Source organism: Panthera pardus, unplaced genomic scaffold, assembly GCF_024362965.1.
Source record: "Panthera pardus isolate Hobbes unplaced genomic scaffold, ASM2436296v1 HiC_scaffold_16, whole genome shotgun sequence".
NCBI classification, from domain to species: Eukaryota; Metazoa; Chordata; class Mammalia; order Carnivora; family Felidae; genus Panthera; species Panthera pardus.
In genome coordinates this window covers 105,000,658-105,015,923 of record NW_026526721.1, presented here as the reverse complement: position 1 = coordinate 105,015,923, position 15,266 = coordinate 105,000,658, and positions in this window count along the sequence as shown.

Here is a 15,266-nt window from a genome sequence, read left to right as displayed (position 1 = left end):
TGAGGGCAGGGATCTGACAGAAGCCAGGGACAGAGGAGGGGAGACTGTTTGCTTATCCAGTGGGAGGTCCCTCGCTGGGGACAAGACAGCAGGGTGACCCTGTCTCCCTTCTGCCCACTGGCACAGTTGGACTTCAGTGAGTAACACAGTGCCCCCAGTGGAGGCTGGAGATGCTTACTCCAAACCCTACTTCACTGCACCCTGCAGGGGCATCTTTACTAGGGCAGGTCTGACGGTGAGCTAGAGCATCGGGCCTCTTCCCCAGAGGACAAACACAGGCACCCCGCTTACATCAAGTCTACTAATCATAGAGTGATCCAAAGTGTCAGCCTTAGTTCTGGTGGAAATAGGACCAAGTTTTTGTGTTCCTTTTCCTTTTCTCAGTTTTTGAATCAGGCTCTTTTTTTTTTTTTAATCAGTCTTATTTTAACAAACAAATCAAAGCACACCTAATTAAAGGTCCAAATACTCCCCACTGCAAGTAAGGAGGAATGCAGCAGAGGACTGACCTGGGGAAAAGAGTAGCCAAATCACACAACAGAGTGAATACAGCATACATTAGAAACACTTCTTGAAGCACCAGACCCTGGACAGTGTCTGACCCCTTCTTAATATAGCATTACTCTCAGGAGCAGGAAACATAACAAGCTTACATAACATGCAAAAGACAGAAAAGTAGACAAAATGACAAGAGGAATTCTCCCCAAAAGAAAGATCAAGAAGAAACTACAGCCAGGGATTTGTTTAAAACAAAATATAAGCTATATACCTGAACAAAAATTTAGAACAACAGTAATAAGAATACTTGTTGGACTTGCTAAAAGCATAGAAGACACCAGAGAAACCCTTGATGCGGAGATAAAAGACCTAAAAACTAGTCAGACCGAAATTATATAAAAAATGCTATAACTGAGATGCAAAACTGACTGGATGTAATTACAATGAGGATGGAAGAAGCAGAGGAACAAATAGGTGATACAGAAGATAAAATTATGGAAAATAAAGATGTAGAAAAGAAAAGGGAAAGAAAACTGTTAAGACATGAATATAGACTTAGCGAACTCAGCAATTCCAGAAAGCACAATAATATATCCGTATGATAGGACTCTCCCAGAAGAAGAAGAGTGGGAAAAAGGGGGAGAAGGTTTATTTGAACAAATTATAACCAAGAACTTCCCTAATCTGGGGAAGAAAGACACACAAGTCCAAGAGGCATAGAGAACTCCTGTCAAAATCAACAAAAACAGGTCAACACCATGACATATCATAGTGAAAACTTGAAAAATACAAATATAAAGAGAGAATTATGAAAGTAGCTGGGGACAAAGGGTCCTTAACCTACAAGGATAGATATATAAGGTTAGCAGCAGACCTGTCGACAGAAACTTGGCAGGCCAGAGGGAGTGGCATGATATATTCAATGTGCTAAATGGGAAAAATGCAGCCAAGAATCCTTTATCCAGCAAGGCTGTCATTCAGACTAGAAGGAGAGATAAAGAGTTTCCAAGACAAGCAAAAGACTAAAGGAGTTTGTGAACACTAAACCAGCTCTGCCAGAATTATCAGGGGGACCCTTTAAGTGGGAAAGAGAGACTAAAAACAAACAATGACTAGAAAGGAACAATCTACAGGAACAGCAACATTACAGGTAATACAATGGCACTAAATTCATATCTATCGATTATTACTCTGAATGTAAATGGACTAAATGCTCCAATAAAAAGGCATAGGGTATCACAATAGATTAAAAAAAGAACCCATCGAAACGCTGCTTGTAAGAGACTTACTTTAGACCTAAAGACACCTCCAGAGTGAAAGTTAACGGGTAGAGAATCATTTATCATGCTAATAGACATAAAAAGAAATCTGGAGTAGCCATTCTTACACCAGACAAACTATATTTTAAACCACAGACTGTATCAAGAGATGAAGAAGGGCATATATATATATATATGTATATATATATGTATATATATATGTATATATATATACATATATATATACATATATATATTGTGATATATCACAATAAAGGGATTGATCTGAATAGAAAAACTAACAGTTGTAAATATTTATGTCCCCAACTTGAAAGGACCCAAATATATAAATCAATTAATAACAAACATAAAGAAACTCATTGGTAATAATACAATAATAGTAGGGGGCTTTAACAACCTACTTACAACAATGGACAGATCATCTAAGCAGAAAATCAACAAGGATACAATGGCTTTGAATGACACACTGGGCCAAATGGACTTAACAGATATGTTCAGAACGTTTCATCCTAAAGCAGCAGAATGCACATTCTTTTTGAGTGCACATGAATAGTCTCCAGAATAGATCCCATACTGGGTGACAAATCAGGCCTCAACCAGTACAAGAGATTAAGATCGTACCATGCACATTTTTCAACCACAATACTATAAAACTTGAAGTCAACCACAAGGAAAAATGTGAAGGTTAGTTAAGAAACATACTTCTAAAGAATGAATGGGTTAACCAGGAAATTAAAGAAGTTAAAAAATACTTGGAATCCAATGAAAATGAAAACACAACTGTCTAAAATGTTTGGAATGCAGCAAAAGAGGTCATAAGAGGGAAGTATATAGCAATACAGGCCTACCTCAAGAAGCTAGAGAAGTCTCAAATACAGAACCTAACCTTACACCCAAAGGAACTAGAAAAAGAATAGCAAATTAAGCCCAAAACAAGCAAAGGGTGGGAAATAATAGAGATTAGAGCAGAAGTAAATGAAATAGGAACCAAAAAACCCAGAACAGATCAATGAAACTAGGAGCTGGTTCTTTGAAAGAATTGACAAAATGGATAAACTCCAAGCCATACTTATCAAAAAGAAAAGAGTAAGGGCCCAGATAAATAAAATCATGAATGAAGGAGGAGAGATCACAAACACTGCAGAAACACAATTATAAGAGAATATTGTGAGCAATGATATATTCACAAATTGGGCAATCTGGAAGAAATGGATAAATTCCTAGAAACAGATAAACTACCAAAACTGAAACAGGAAGAAATAGGAAATTTGAACACTCCCATAACCAGTAAAGAAATGGAATCAGTAATCAAAAGTCTCCCAAAAAACAAGAGTCCAGGGCTGGATGGATTTTCAGGGGAATTCTATCAAACATTTAAAGAAAACTTACTACCTATTCTTCTGAAACTGTTCCAAAAAATAAAAACGGAAGGAAAACTTCCAAACTCATATGAGGCCAGCATTACCTTGATTCCAAAGCCAGACAAACACCCAACTGAAAAGAATTACAGACCAATATCCCTGATGAACATGGATGCAAAAATTTTCAAAAAGATACTAGCATATTGAATCAAACAGTACATTAAAAGAATTATTCACAGTGATCAAATGGGGTTTATTCCTGGGCTGCAGGGCTGATTCAATATCTACAAATAGTCAAAGTAATACACCACATTAATAAAAGAAAGGATAAAGACCATATGATCCTCTGAGTAGATACAGAAAAAACATTTGACAACATACATCATCCATTCTTGATAAACATCCTCAAGAAAGTAGGGATAGAAGGAACATACCTCAACATCATAAAGACCATAAGTGAAAGACCCACAGCTAATATCCTCAGTGGGGAAAAACTGAGAGCTTTTCACTTAGGGACAGGAACATGACAGGGATGTCCTGTCTCACCACTGTAGTTCAACACAGTACTGGAAGTCCTAGCCTCAGCAATCAGACAGCAAAAAGAAATAAAAGGTATCTGAATTGGCAGGTAAGAAGTCAAGCTTTCACTATTCACAGACGACATAATACTCTATGTAGAAAACCTGAAAGACTGTATTAAAAAATTGCTAGAACTGATAAATTCAGCAAAGTTACAAGATATAAAATCAATGTACAAAAATCGATTTCATTTTTATGCACAAATAATGAAGCAGCCGAAAAAGAAATCAAGGAATCAAGCCCATTCACAGTTGTACCCCAAACCATAAGATATCTAGGAATAAACCTCTGAAAACTATATAACACTTATGAAAGAAATTGAAGAAGACACAAATAAAAGGAAAAAACATTCCATGCTCATAGATTTGAAGAGCAAATGTTGTTATAATGTCTATACTACCCAAAGCAATCTATACATTAGATGCTACCCCTATCAAAATAACACCAGCATTTTTCACAGAGCTAAAACAAGAAATTCTAAAATTTATATGGAACCAGAAAAGACCCCAAATAGCCAAAGTAATGTTGAGAAACAAAAGCAAAGTGGGAGGCATCACAATTCTGGGCTTAAGCTATATTACAAAGCTGTAATCATCAAGACAGTATGGTACTTTCACAAAAACAGACACATAGATCAATGGAACAGAATAGAGAACCCAGAAATGGACCCACAACTATATGGTCAACTAATGTTCAACAAAGCAGGAAAGAATATCCAATGGAATAAAGACAGTCTCTTCAACAAATGGTGTTGGGAATACTGGACAGTGGCATGCAGAAGAATGGACATGTACCACTTTCTTACACCATAGACAAAAATAAATTCAAAATAGATGAAAGACCTAAATGTGAGACAGGAAACCATCAAAATCCTAGAGACAAACACAGGTAGCAAACTCTTTGACCTCAGCCATAGCAACTTCTTACTAGACACATCTCTGGAGATAAGGAAGACAAAAGCAAAAATGTACTATTTTGACTTCATCAAGGTAAAAAGCTTCTGCACAGCAAAGGAAACAATCACCAAAACTAAAAGGCAACCTATGCAATGGGAGAATATATTTGCAAATTACATCAGATAAAGGGCTGGTATTCAAAATCTATAAAGAACTTATGAAACTCAACACCCTAAAAGTAAATAATTCAGTTAAGAAATGGGCAGAAGATACGAACTGACACTTCTCCAGAATAGACGTACAAATGAAAAAATGCTCAACATCACTCATTATCAGGGAAATATAAATCAAAATTGCCATGAGATACCACCTTACACCTGTCAGAGTGGCTAAAATGAACCACTCAGGAAACAAGAGATGTTGTCAAGGATGTGGAGAAAGGAAACCCTCTTACACTGTTGGTGGGAATGCAAACTGATGCACCCGCTCTGGCAAACAGTATGGAGGTTCCTCAAGTTAAACATAGAGGTACCCTACTACCTAGCAATTGCACTACTAGGTATTTATCCAAAGAATACAAAAATACTGATTCGAAGGGGCATATACACCCCAAAGTTTATAGCAGCACTATCAACAATAGCCACATTATGGAAAGAGCCCAATTGTCCATTGACTGATGAATGGATAAAGAAGTGGTATATACATATAATGGAATATTACTTGGCCATCAAAAAGAATGAAATCTTGCCATTTGCAACAATGTGGATGAAACTAGAATGTATTATGCTAAGCAAAATAAGTCAGAGAAAAACAAATATCGTATGATTTCACGTGGAATTTAAGGAACACTACAGATGAACATAGAGAAAGGGAAGGAAAAATAAAGATAAAAACAGAGAGGGAGGCAAAGCATGAGAGACTCTTAGAGAACAAACTGAGAGTTGCTGGAGGTGGGGAGATGGTGGAGGGATTGGCTAAATGCATGATGGATATTAAGGAGGGCACTAGTTGTGATAAGCACTGGGCGTTATATGTAAGTGATGAATCACTAAATTCTACTCCTGAAACCAATACTACACTATATGTTAACTACCTTGAATTTAAATAAAACTTGGATGAAAAATGAAGAAATATGAACTCAGGATTTTTTCTTTTATTTTTTATCAGGATTTTATTATTTAAAAACATTTTTTTAATGTTTATTTTCAGGAGAGAGAGACAGAGTGTGAGGAGGGGGGGGGGCAGAGAGAGAGAGGGAGACACAGAATCCGAAGCAGGCTCCAGGCTCTGAGCTGTCAGTGCAGAGCCTGATGAAGGGCTTGAACTCCTGAACTGCAGGATCATGACCTGAGCTGAAGTAGGATGCTTAACCTACTGAGCCACCCAGGTACCCAAACTTACTTACTTACTTACTTTATTTGTTTATTATTTTCTTTATTTTTGAGAGGCAGAGAGAGAGCACGAGTGAGGGAGGGGCAGAGAGAGAGGGAGACACAGAATCCGAAGCAGGCCCCAGGCTCTGAGCTGACAGCATGGAGCCGGATGCAGGGCCCGAACTCATGAACTGTGAGATCATGACCTGAGCTGAAGTCGGATGTTCAACTGACTGAGCCACCCAGGTGCTCCAAACTTTATTATTTCTTTAAGAGAAATTTTAGCTTTCCAGTAAAATTGAGGGGACATTACAGAGATTCTCATATAACCCCACTGTCACAAACATATAGTAGCCTCCTCCATTATCAACATCCCCCACCAGAGTGATAGATATTTTGCATTGGTGGACCTACATTGACACATCTTAATCACCCAGTGCATATTTACATTAGAGTTCACCTTTGGTGTTCTACATTCTGTGGGTCTAGACAAATGTATAATAACATGTATCCATCATTAACATACAGAGTATTTTCATTGCCCTAAAATTCCTCTGTGTTCTACCTTTTCATCCTTGTCCCCCATCCCACCAACTCTTAACAACCACTGATCTTTTTATTGTCTCCCAAAGTTTTGCCTTATGAATGTCATATAGTTGGAATCATACAGTATATAGCTTTTCAGATTGGTTTCTTTTACTTCGTAATGTGCATTTAAGATTCCTCTATATTTTTTCATGAATTGATGGCTCATTTCTTTTTAGCACTGAATAATATTCCATTGTCTGGATGTGCCACAGTTTATTGATACATTCATCTATTGAGGGACATCCTGGTTACCTCCCAGGTTTTGGCAATTATAACTAAAGCTGCTATAAATATCTGTATGCAGATTTTTGTGTAGACATGTTTTTAGCTTCTTTGGGTAAATACCAAGGAGCATGATTGCTGGATTATATGATAAGAGTATGTTTAATTTTGTCAGAAACCACCAAACTGTCTTCCAAATTGGCTATAGCATTTTACATTCTTACCAGCAATGAATGAGAGTTCCCATTGTTCAGTATTCTGGATTTTTATCATTATAATAGGTGTATAGTGGTATCTTGTTTTAATTTGCATTTCCCTGATGAACTATGATGTGGAGCATCCCTTTCTATGCTTATTTGCCATCTGTATATGTTCTTTGACGAGGTGTTTTTTGTAGTTTTTGACCAAATTTTTAATCAGGTAGTTTGTTTTCTTATTGAGTTTTAAGAGTTCTTTGTATATTTTGTATAACTTATAGTCCCTTATGAGATAGATATTTTGCAAATGTATTATCTTAGTCTGTGGCTTGTCTTCTCATCATCTTGATATTGTTATTTGCTGATTAGTTTTTACTTTTAATGAAATACAGCTTATCAGTTATTTATTTCATGGATTCTGCCTTTGTTTTTGTATCTAAAAACAAAGATCATCTAGGTTTTTCCCTCCTCCCCCCCTTTTTTTTAGGAATTTTATAGTTTTGCATTTTACAGTTAGGTCTGTGATCCATTTTGAGTCAGTTTTGTGAAGGGTATAAAGTCTGTGTCTAGACTAATTTTTTCGCATATTGATGTCTCATTGTGTTAGCACCATTTGTTTAAAAGACTGTTTTTGCTCCATTGTATTGCCTCTGCTCCTTTGTCAAAGATCTGTTGATTATATTTATGGGGATCTATATTTGGGCTCTCTATTCTGTTCCATTTATCTATTTTCCTGTTCTTTCATCAGTTCCACAGTGTTGTGGTTACTGTAGCTTTCTTTACAGTGAATCTTGAAATCAGGTAGTGTCAGTCATCCATATTTGTTCTTCTCCTTCAGTATTGTCTTGGCTATTTTGGGTCTTTTGCCTTGCCATATAAAGTTTAGAGTCAGTTTGTCAGTATTCACAAGATAATTTCCTGGGATTTAATTGGAATTGTATTGAATCTATAGATCAAGTTGGGAAGAACTGACATCTTGACAATGTTGAGTCTTCCTGTTCTTGAGCATTGAAGGATATCCTTTCTTTAATATTTAGAAACATATTTGGATTTTTTATATTCAACTTTCTATATTTTTGAAGCAGCTGCAGAATATATTTATTGAAAAGGTAAATGAGATTTACATTTTTAATCATCATGTTTTGGTTTTTATAAACAAACTTGTCATTAGTTGCGTTATATTTCTTAGTACCTTTGATGCAGATCTTTAGGCAGATAGGAATATGTTAATCACCACACATTCATTCTTTTGAGCTATGTCAGGAGAAGTGGGAAATCAGTTAATACTTCATAATGAGAGAAGGTCTACTTGGCATTACATGACAGGGATGCTGGTTAGATTTCTCAGGTTATGGGATATAAAGGGCAATTAAAGTGAAAATTTTTAATTACCTCTTCAGAATATAAGGAAGATTATTAAGAGTCAATCATATTGGAATATATTTCACAGTCAGAGGAAAGGTTAAAGGCAGTTGAAGTGTTCAAACCTGCCATGTTTTTTAAGGTCTCTGTTGAGATTTCACCAGAACCTTTTCATACTTGACAGCATTAGGCAAATGGCAGTGGGTTCCATTTATATAGGGAATTATTCCTTAGCCTCAAAAAGGGCTGTAAGCGCCTTCCCACTAAAATGTCTACTTGGATGAAGAATGGTTTATTTTAATTCTTAGTCTTTTATAGATCAGTGCTTACTTACTTGGTAGGGATAAAATACATGTTCTTATATTTCGCATTAAAGTTTAGAAGATTTTACTTGGACAAAACCCATCTATCTTTTTATAGTTGCAGGCAAAGTGGTAGATTCAAACAATATCTTAATAAGAATCATGTACCTTCATTTATTTGCCCTACTTGATTATCTGTATCAAATGACATTGAAACACATTGCTAGTAATGCAATGAAATGTCAGAATTGGATACCAATCACCAGAAATTCCTGTGTCAACATATTTTGGATTATTTAATATAGTCCAGGTTTTCTGTTTATGGGTTACACATCAAAACATGTAGTTAAAAAATATCAAGCTTAAGATCTACTCTTCACCTATTTATGCAATGCAAAAGTTAAATCATCGTTAAAAATACTACATTAATTTGATATCTAATTGAGAATGCCATACACATTTAAAATGTCTTCAAGGTATTTAACATATGAAAATCCATCTGTGTTACTGTTTATGTAAAAAAGCTTTTCCTAGTTCCTTGGCACTAACAGTTAAGCTTTATTTTCCATGTCAAAACTTAATAATCACAAAATATGATGTATATACTCAGTAAATTTACTTATGCAGAATACTGAGTCTTCTTTGATCAACTAATTATCTTTGAAACCCTCCTTTAGAAATTTCAGATTTCTGAAAAGCTGTTTAAGAAATAATAAAGTTAGAACATGGGAAAGAGAGTGTGGTTGTAGGACATAAGCCAAAGTAAAAAATAATTATGCAATTAACCAGTCCCTTAATGAGAGTAAGCAGAGGTAATTATACTCAGAAATGATAGAAAATATTTATTTTATTTATCATTGTTACCTGGATGTATTACTTTCTTGGGGTTGCTGTAACAGAGCCCCAGAAACCTAGTTGTGTTAAAACAACAGAAATTTATTCTTTCATGGTTTTCGAGGTCAGAAGTCCTAAATCAAGGTGTTAGCAGGGTTGGTTCCTTTTTAAAGACTACTGGAGGATCCTTCCTTGCATCTCTAGCTTTGGTCAATACAGGTGTTCTTTGGCTTGTGGCAATTGGAAGTCAAATCTCTGCCTCTGTATATAGTTTCTTCCTTGTTGCCCTTCTTCCTGGGTCATCTTTTCTTATAAAATACTTGTCTTTGAATTTAGAGTTCACCGGGCTAATCTAAGATTATCTCATCTTCAGATCCTTTACTTAATTATAGCTGGAAAGACCACTTAAAAAAAAAGAAGGTTACATCACATATTCTGAAGTTTCAGACTTGGATATATCTTTTTGGGGCTGCAACTCAACCCACGACAGTTAATTAAAGCATTGTGTAAGTGTTAATTTTCTGGTTTTGATAGTCGTACTAAGATTTTATAGTTGTACTAAGTCACAAGTATATGGTTTTTATGGATAAAAGTGGATGATACACCCACCAGACTTTTTGTGGTGGCTCTGGATTTCAAGAAATTTCTTGACTGAAACATATTTGAACTTAACTCCTTGTAAGTTTTTTTTTATTATTTTGGCAGTGCTGGAATTTACTTCATAATCTCTCATATAGTGACTTACGTTTACTTTGTTTTATGTAATGACCATTGACTGATTGTTTTTAAGGTAGAGTTGCAACCACTATAGAGAGGAGGGTAATTCTGTTTTCCTCTAGTTCCCAAATGGTAAGTTTTTCAGCTTAAATGCTTTGCATTGTAGGCTGTGTGGTACTTAGTCCTTTCAGCAATCTGATTCAGTAATTACTGCAATGACTGCCCTGCAAAGTTACTAGTTGGAAAGTGATTTTAAAATTCAGTAAGCTATTTTGTGGACTTGACATCAACATGGTAGATTAACTGAAGTTTTCATTTGAGTAACTGAATTTCTTCGTTTTTTTTTTCTTTGTGACAAGTGATAGTAGTTTTGGTGTCTATAAGCTAAGCCTTAGTCTACTCCAGTGTTCACCATTTAAGTCCCCTTTGCCCCTTTTCAACTGCTTTAAGAAGACTTTGTCTGGAAGAACACATAGCGTAAGAGGTATGTTCATGGTTATTCAGTGAAGCTCTTCCCAAATCTGAGTGAGCCTCTGCATATGTATGGGCTGATGTGGGAAATTGACCAGAGAAAGTATATAAATATTAATATGCTTCCAGTACCACATCAAGGGATAAAGTGAGAGGAAAGAATAAAAGAACTTTGCCTGTGTACAGATGTGTGGATGCATTTTCTTCTTGGAGCATGAATTTAGTTCACAGCTAGCCTTATAATTGAGGAGAATGTTTGAAGTTAGAACAATAAAGATGAAAGAGGGTTTGGTAGAAAGAAGGAGAGTAGAGAGAGAATTGAGGGTGAAAGAAAGCAGGGAGAAGATGAACCTTCTAAGTTGGCCTGTGTAGTCCTACTGTGTGACAAACTCAATACCTTCAGCTGTATAAATATTTGAACCCTGCTTTTAAATTTCAGCCAGAGACTCATTAGTTACCTATATATTTGATCTATTTTATCACTCCTAAGATCACAACTTGACTTGTTGTTTTTAAATTTTTTTAATGCTTATTTTTATTTATTTATTTTTTTATTAAAAAAATTTTTTTAACGTTTATTTATTTTTGAGACAGAGAGAGACAGAACATGAACGGGGGAGGGGCAGAGAGAGAGGGAGACACAGAATCGGAAGCAGACTCCAGGCTCTCGGCCATCAGCCCAGAGCCTGACACGGGGCTCGAACTCACGGACCGTGAGATCGTGACCTGAGCTGAAGTCGGACGCTTAACCGACTGAGCCACCCAGGCGCTCCTAATGCTTATTTTTATTTTTGAGAGAGACAGAGACAGAATGTGAGTGGGTTAGGGGCAGAGAGAGAGGGAGACACAGAATCCGAAGCAGGCTCCAGGCTCTGAGCAAGCAGTCAGCACAGAGCCTGATGCGGGGCTCGAACTCATGAACTCTGAGATCATGACCTGAGCCGAAGTCAGACGCTCAACTGACTGAGCTACCCAGGCATCCTGCTTGTTAGTTGTTTTAAATTGCCAGATAACAGAGTTCAGTCCTGTGTTTGAAGAAAATAAGCAGAAGGCTTCATAATTATCCTTATGGAACTTAAATTCTAATCATGAACTCTGCAACACAACACAGATTACAAGTAACAGAGTATTTTACTCACACAGAATACGCTGAAGTTGAGCATACCCTTTCCTCTGTGAGCCCAGAGTTAGTGGCTGTTGAAGTCTTATTCCACAACACAAAGCCTAGAATCCTATTGGGAGATTTATGGGGGTATGTTAAAAACTTAACTTTTTCAGGGTGCCTGGGTAGCTCAGTCAGTTAAGTGTCCAACTTTTGGTTTTGGCTCAGGTCATGGATGATCTCACAGTTTTATGGGTTCGAACCCCTGTCAGGCACTGTACTGCCTGCCTGGGATTCTCTCTCTCTCCCTCTCTCTTTGCCCCTCCCCAATTCTCACTGTCTCTCTCAAAGTAAATAAATAAACTTAAAAAAAAAAAACTTAGCATTTTCATGCCCATCAAGAAGTGATGATGTGTACTAATGATTAAAATTAAATCATGTTAACATGTTAACATTTTGGCTATGAATGTTGGCTTCTATAAAAATGGTAACTCATATTTTGAATCACCTCACATTAAATGTTACTCTTCTATTTATCTATTCCTGTAGCACACCTCCCCTCTTCTCTACCTGTCACAGTAACCTGCACATAGTAGGCACTCAGTAAATAGATGTTTAATTTAAAAAGTGATAACAGAAAATATTTTCAGAACTTTTACCTACTACAAATATACAAGGCATATTTTTAGGGGGAAAGCAAGCAATTTTCTTTTTAGAAATTTTAGGTGTTCACTGAACTAACATTTACTATAAATTTGTTACATTCTAGATATTCCTAGGGAATCAATGATGAATGGAACATGAGCCTTGAGCTTACAGTCAAGTTAGGGAGATAAACATAAATGCAAGGCTATCACCAACTATGATCCCATTTATAGGTGTTTAGTTTGCTCAGTAAGTGCACTCTCCCCACTCCCTAGGGTTAATGTGGATTTCTCCCATCCTTGAGTGTTCAGGACTCCTTGCCCATTATGGGTTTCCTAGAGTGTGAGGAGGTTTGATGGGATGAGAACCAAGTAATGTCTTCTGGTGTGGAGTGTATTGGCAGTTGACACTAAGTTCACTCAGAACAGAGGTGAGGGGAAGGAGGCGAGTGAAGAAGGGCATCCTGTCTGGTACAGAAGAGGGATCAGGTGGCCTAGGTGAAGAAGATGGGAAATTCTCCTTGAAGATGAAAGCTGAGCTGTCCTTGGGTAAGAAATCCATTTCAACATGGCTTCCATTTGTTCTCAGGCCTAGGGACTCCCATCATTTTCCATCTCCTTCCCTGAACTTGCTTTCCTTTTCCTCTAGTCCTCTTGAGTCCCATGTTTCCCTCTGTATTCTGCATCAATTTTCCTGCATTTTCTTCTCTCATACACGAACTTATTGGAAAGATATTACCTACCCCCAATTTTTACCTAACGTTTCTGGAGGTCAGGAGTAAAATCTTCCAGTGCCCCCAGATAGTGAGGGAATATATTTCCTTTCATTCTACAATTGCAGCAAAAGAGGGGAAGAAAACATAACATTTACATATTAAAACAGGTTAGCATATTAATATTTACACTCACATAAATAGTTTCGTGAGCTTCAGTAGAGGCATATAAAAAAGTGTGAGAACAAAGAGAAGGGAGCAGGAGGTGAGTGCAGTTTTATCTGAGGAAATGATGTTGGAGCTAGGCCTTGAAAGTTGTGTGGTATATCTGACGGAGAATTCAGGTGGAAAAAAGGAATGCAAGGAGCCACAGAGGTAAACATTTTGGAAAGGCTGGGATAGATTTGGTGGGGGAATGGTGGACTAAGGCAGGGAAGCTAGATATGAAGGAGCCAGATTGTGATCAGCTGTGTAAGATATGCTAACAAGTTGATCTTGACCTTCCAGGTAACGGGAAACTATTACCTAAAACTCACAAAGGCACCTTTTCCAACCCTCCCTCTAAATCAGTCTAGACGTTAATAGCATTCCTCAGCCTCACAATAAATATGGGGTCATCCTGCCAACTTGGGCTCACCCCAAGAAGCTAGAGAGCAGTTGTCATCTAGTAAATGAACCACATGTTTAGCAGGAAAGGCACTGCTTCCTCTCATTCCTCCCATCCTGTCTAGTTAATCAATACTTGTATATCAACAGAGAGCTGAAAAAAAAGAAAGGAAGATAAATTATAGTTGTTGAGTAAAACGGAGCCTTCAGATTCATGGAGGCCTTCCAGGGAAAAGCAAGGTCTAATCGGCATTTCTTATCTTCCTGGTTTGGGCTCAGGTGATGAATGAAAATGGATTCATGGACACAAGTGACAAAGCCTGATGCTCCCAGAGTGATGAACCCCTTCCACGTTTGTCCACTCACTTTCCTGGAAAATGAGGAGTTGCCTTCACTTTTTCCTTTGTTTTTGTTCTTACTGTCAAAAAATAAAAATCCATTAAAAAATGAAGTAAAGAGTTATCATTTATCATGCTGTGGTAATCAAAAGAGTAAGTTTAAATACAAAAGTGGTGTTAGGATTTAAATAATCCACTTAGAAGTAAAGCCAAAATGATTAAAATTTACCAGGAAAAACATACAAACACTCAAGTTTTACCTTTTTGGGTATCACCCGGGGCATATTTCTCCTTTCAGGTTTCCACTTTATCTACACAGTTTTTGTCTTGAAACTATCCTGGAACCTTGCAGGGCTGACCTGGTATATTTACTGTAGTGAAGCTTCTGTAAATCTGTTCTGATGATAAGTACAGCCAGCAATGGCCTGGGTGAATTATGTATGGAGAGTGAAAATTAACTGCTCACTTGAAGGGCACAAATGTTGGGAGTTACCTAAGGGCATTTTGAAAATAGCAAGTGTCTGTAACTGATTTCAAAAAGGACATCTCATCTAATTAAAAGCAGTAGACATCACATTAAAGTTGCAAATCATATACTTGGAGTTGCATTTGGAATTCTCCTTCAAATTTCATTTACCTGGCCATTTGAATCTGGGTGAGGTGAGAGATGCCGCTGGACTCTAAGGACAACAATTCATCCACTCCCATTGTATTAACTTTTAAACTTCTCCCCAGCCTACTTTCTCCTGCTGACTTCTTTTCTCAGGGACTAGGGGACTGATGATATCAGCAGTAGGGTGCAGCCAAACAGGTAATTGGCTAATTGCCATCGTTGATGGTGGTGGGTATGAAGTCTAGGGGTAAAGAAAGAGGTATTGCTGGTTGTTTTTTTTTTTTGTTTTTGTTTTTTTTTTTTTTTTTACCTCTATCCCTTTTTCCTTTTTCTTCCTTCCTTCCTTCCTTCCTTCCTTCCTTCCTTCCTTCCTTCCTTCCTTCCTTCCTTCCTCCCTCCCTCCCTCCCTCCCTCCCTCCCTCCCTCCCTCTTTTCTTGTTCCTCCTCTACTTCGGTAATAACATTCATCAAACTGAGTTAACAGAGACCTGATTCATAATTCTTGTGAATTGATGATGGTTTTTGTTGGCCTGGAAAGCCAAGGTTCATAGACTGCATGGATCTCTTCCT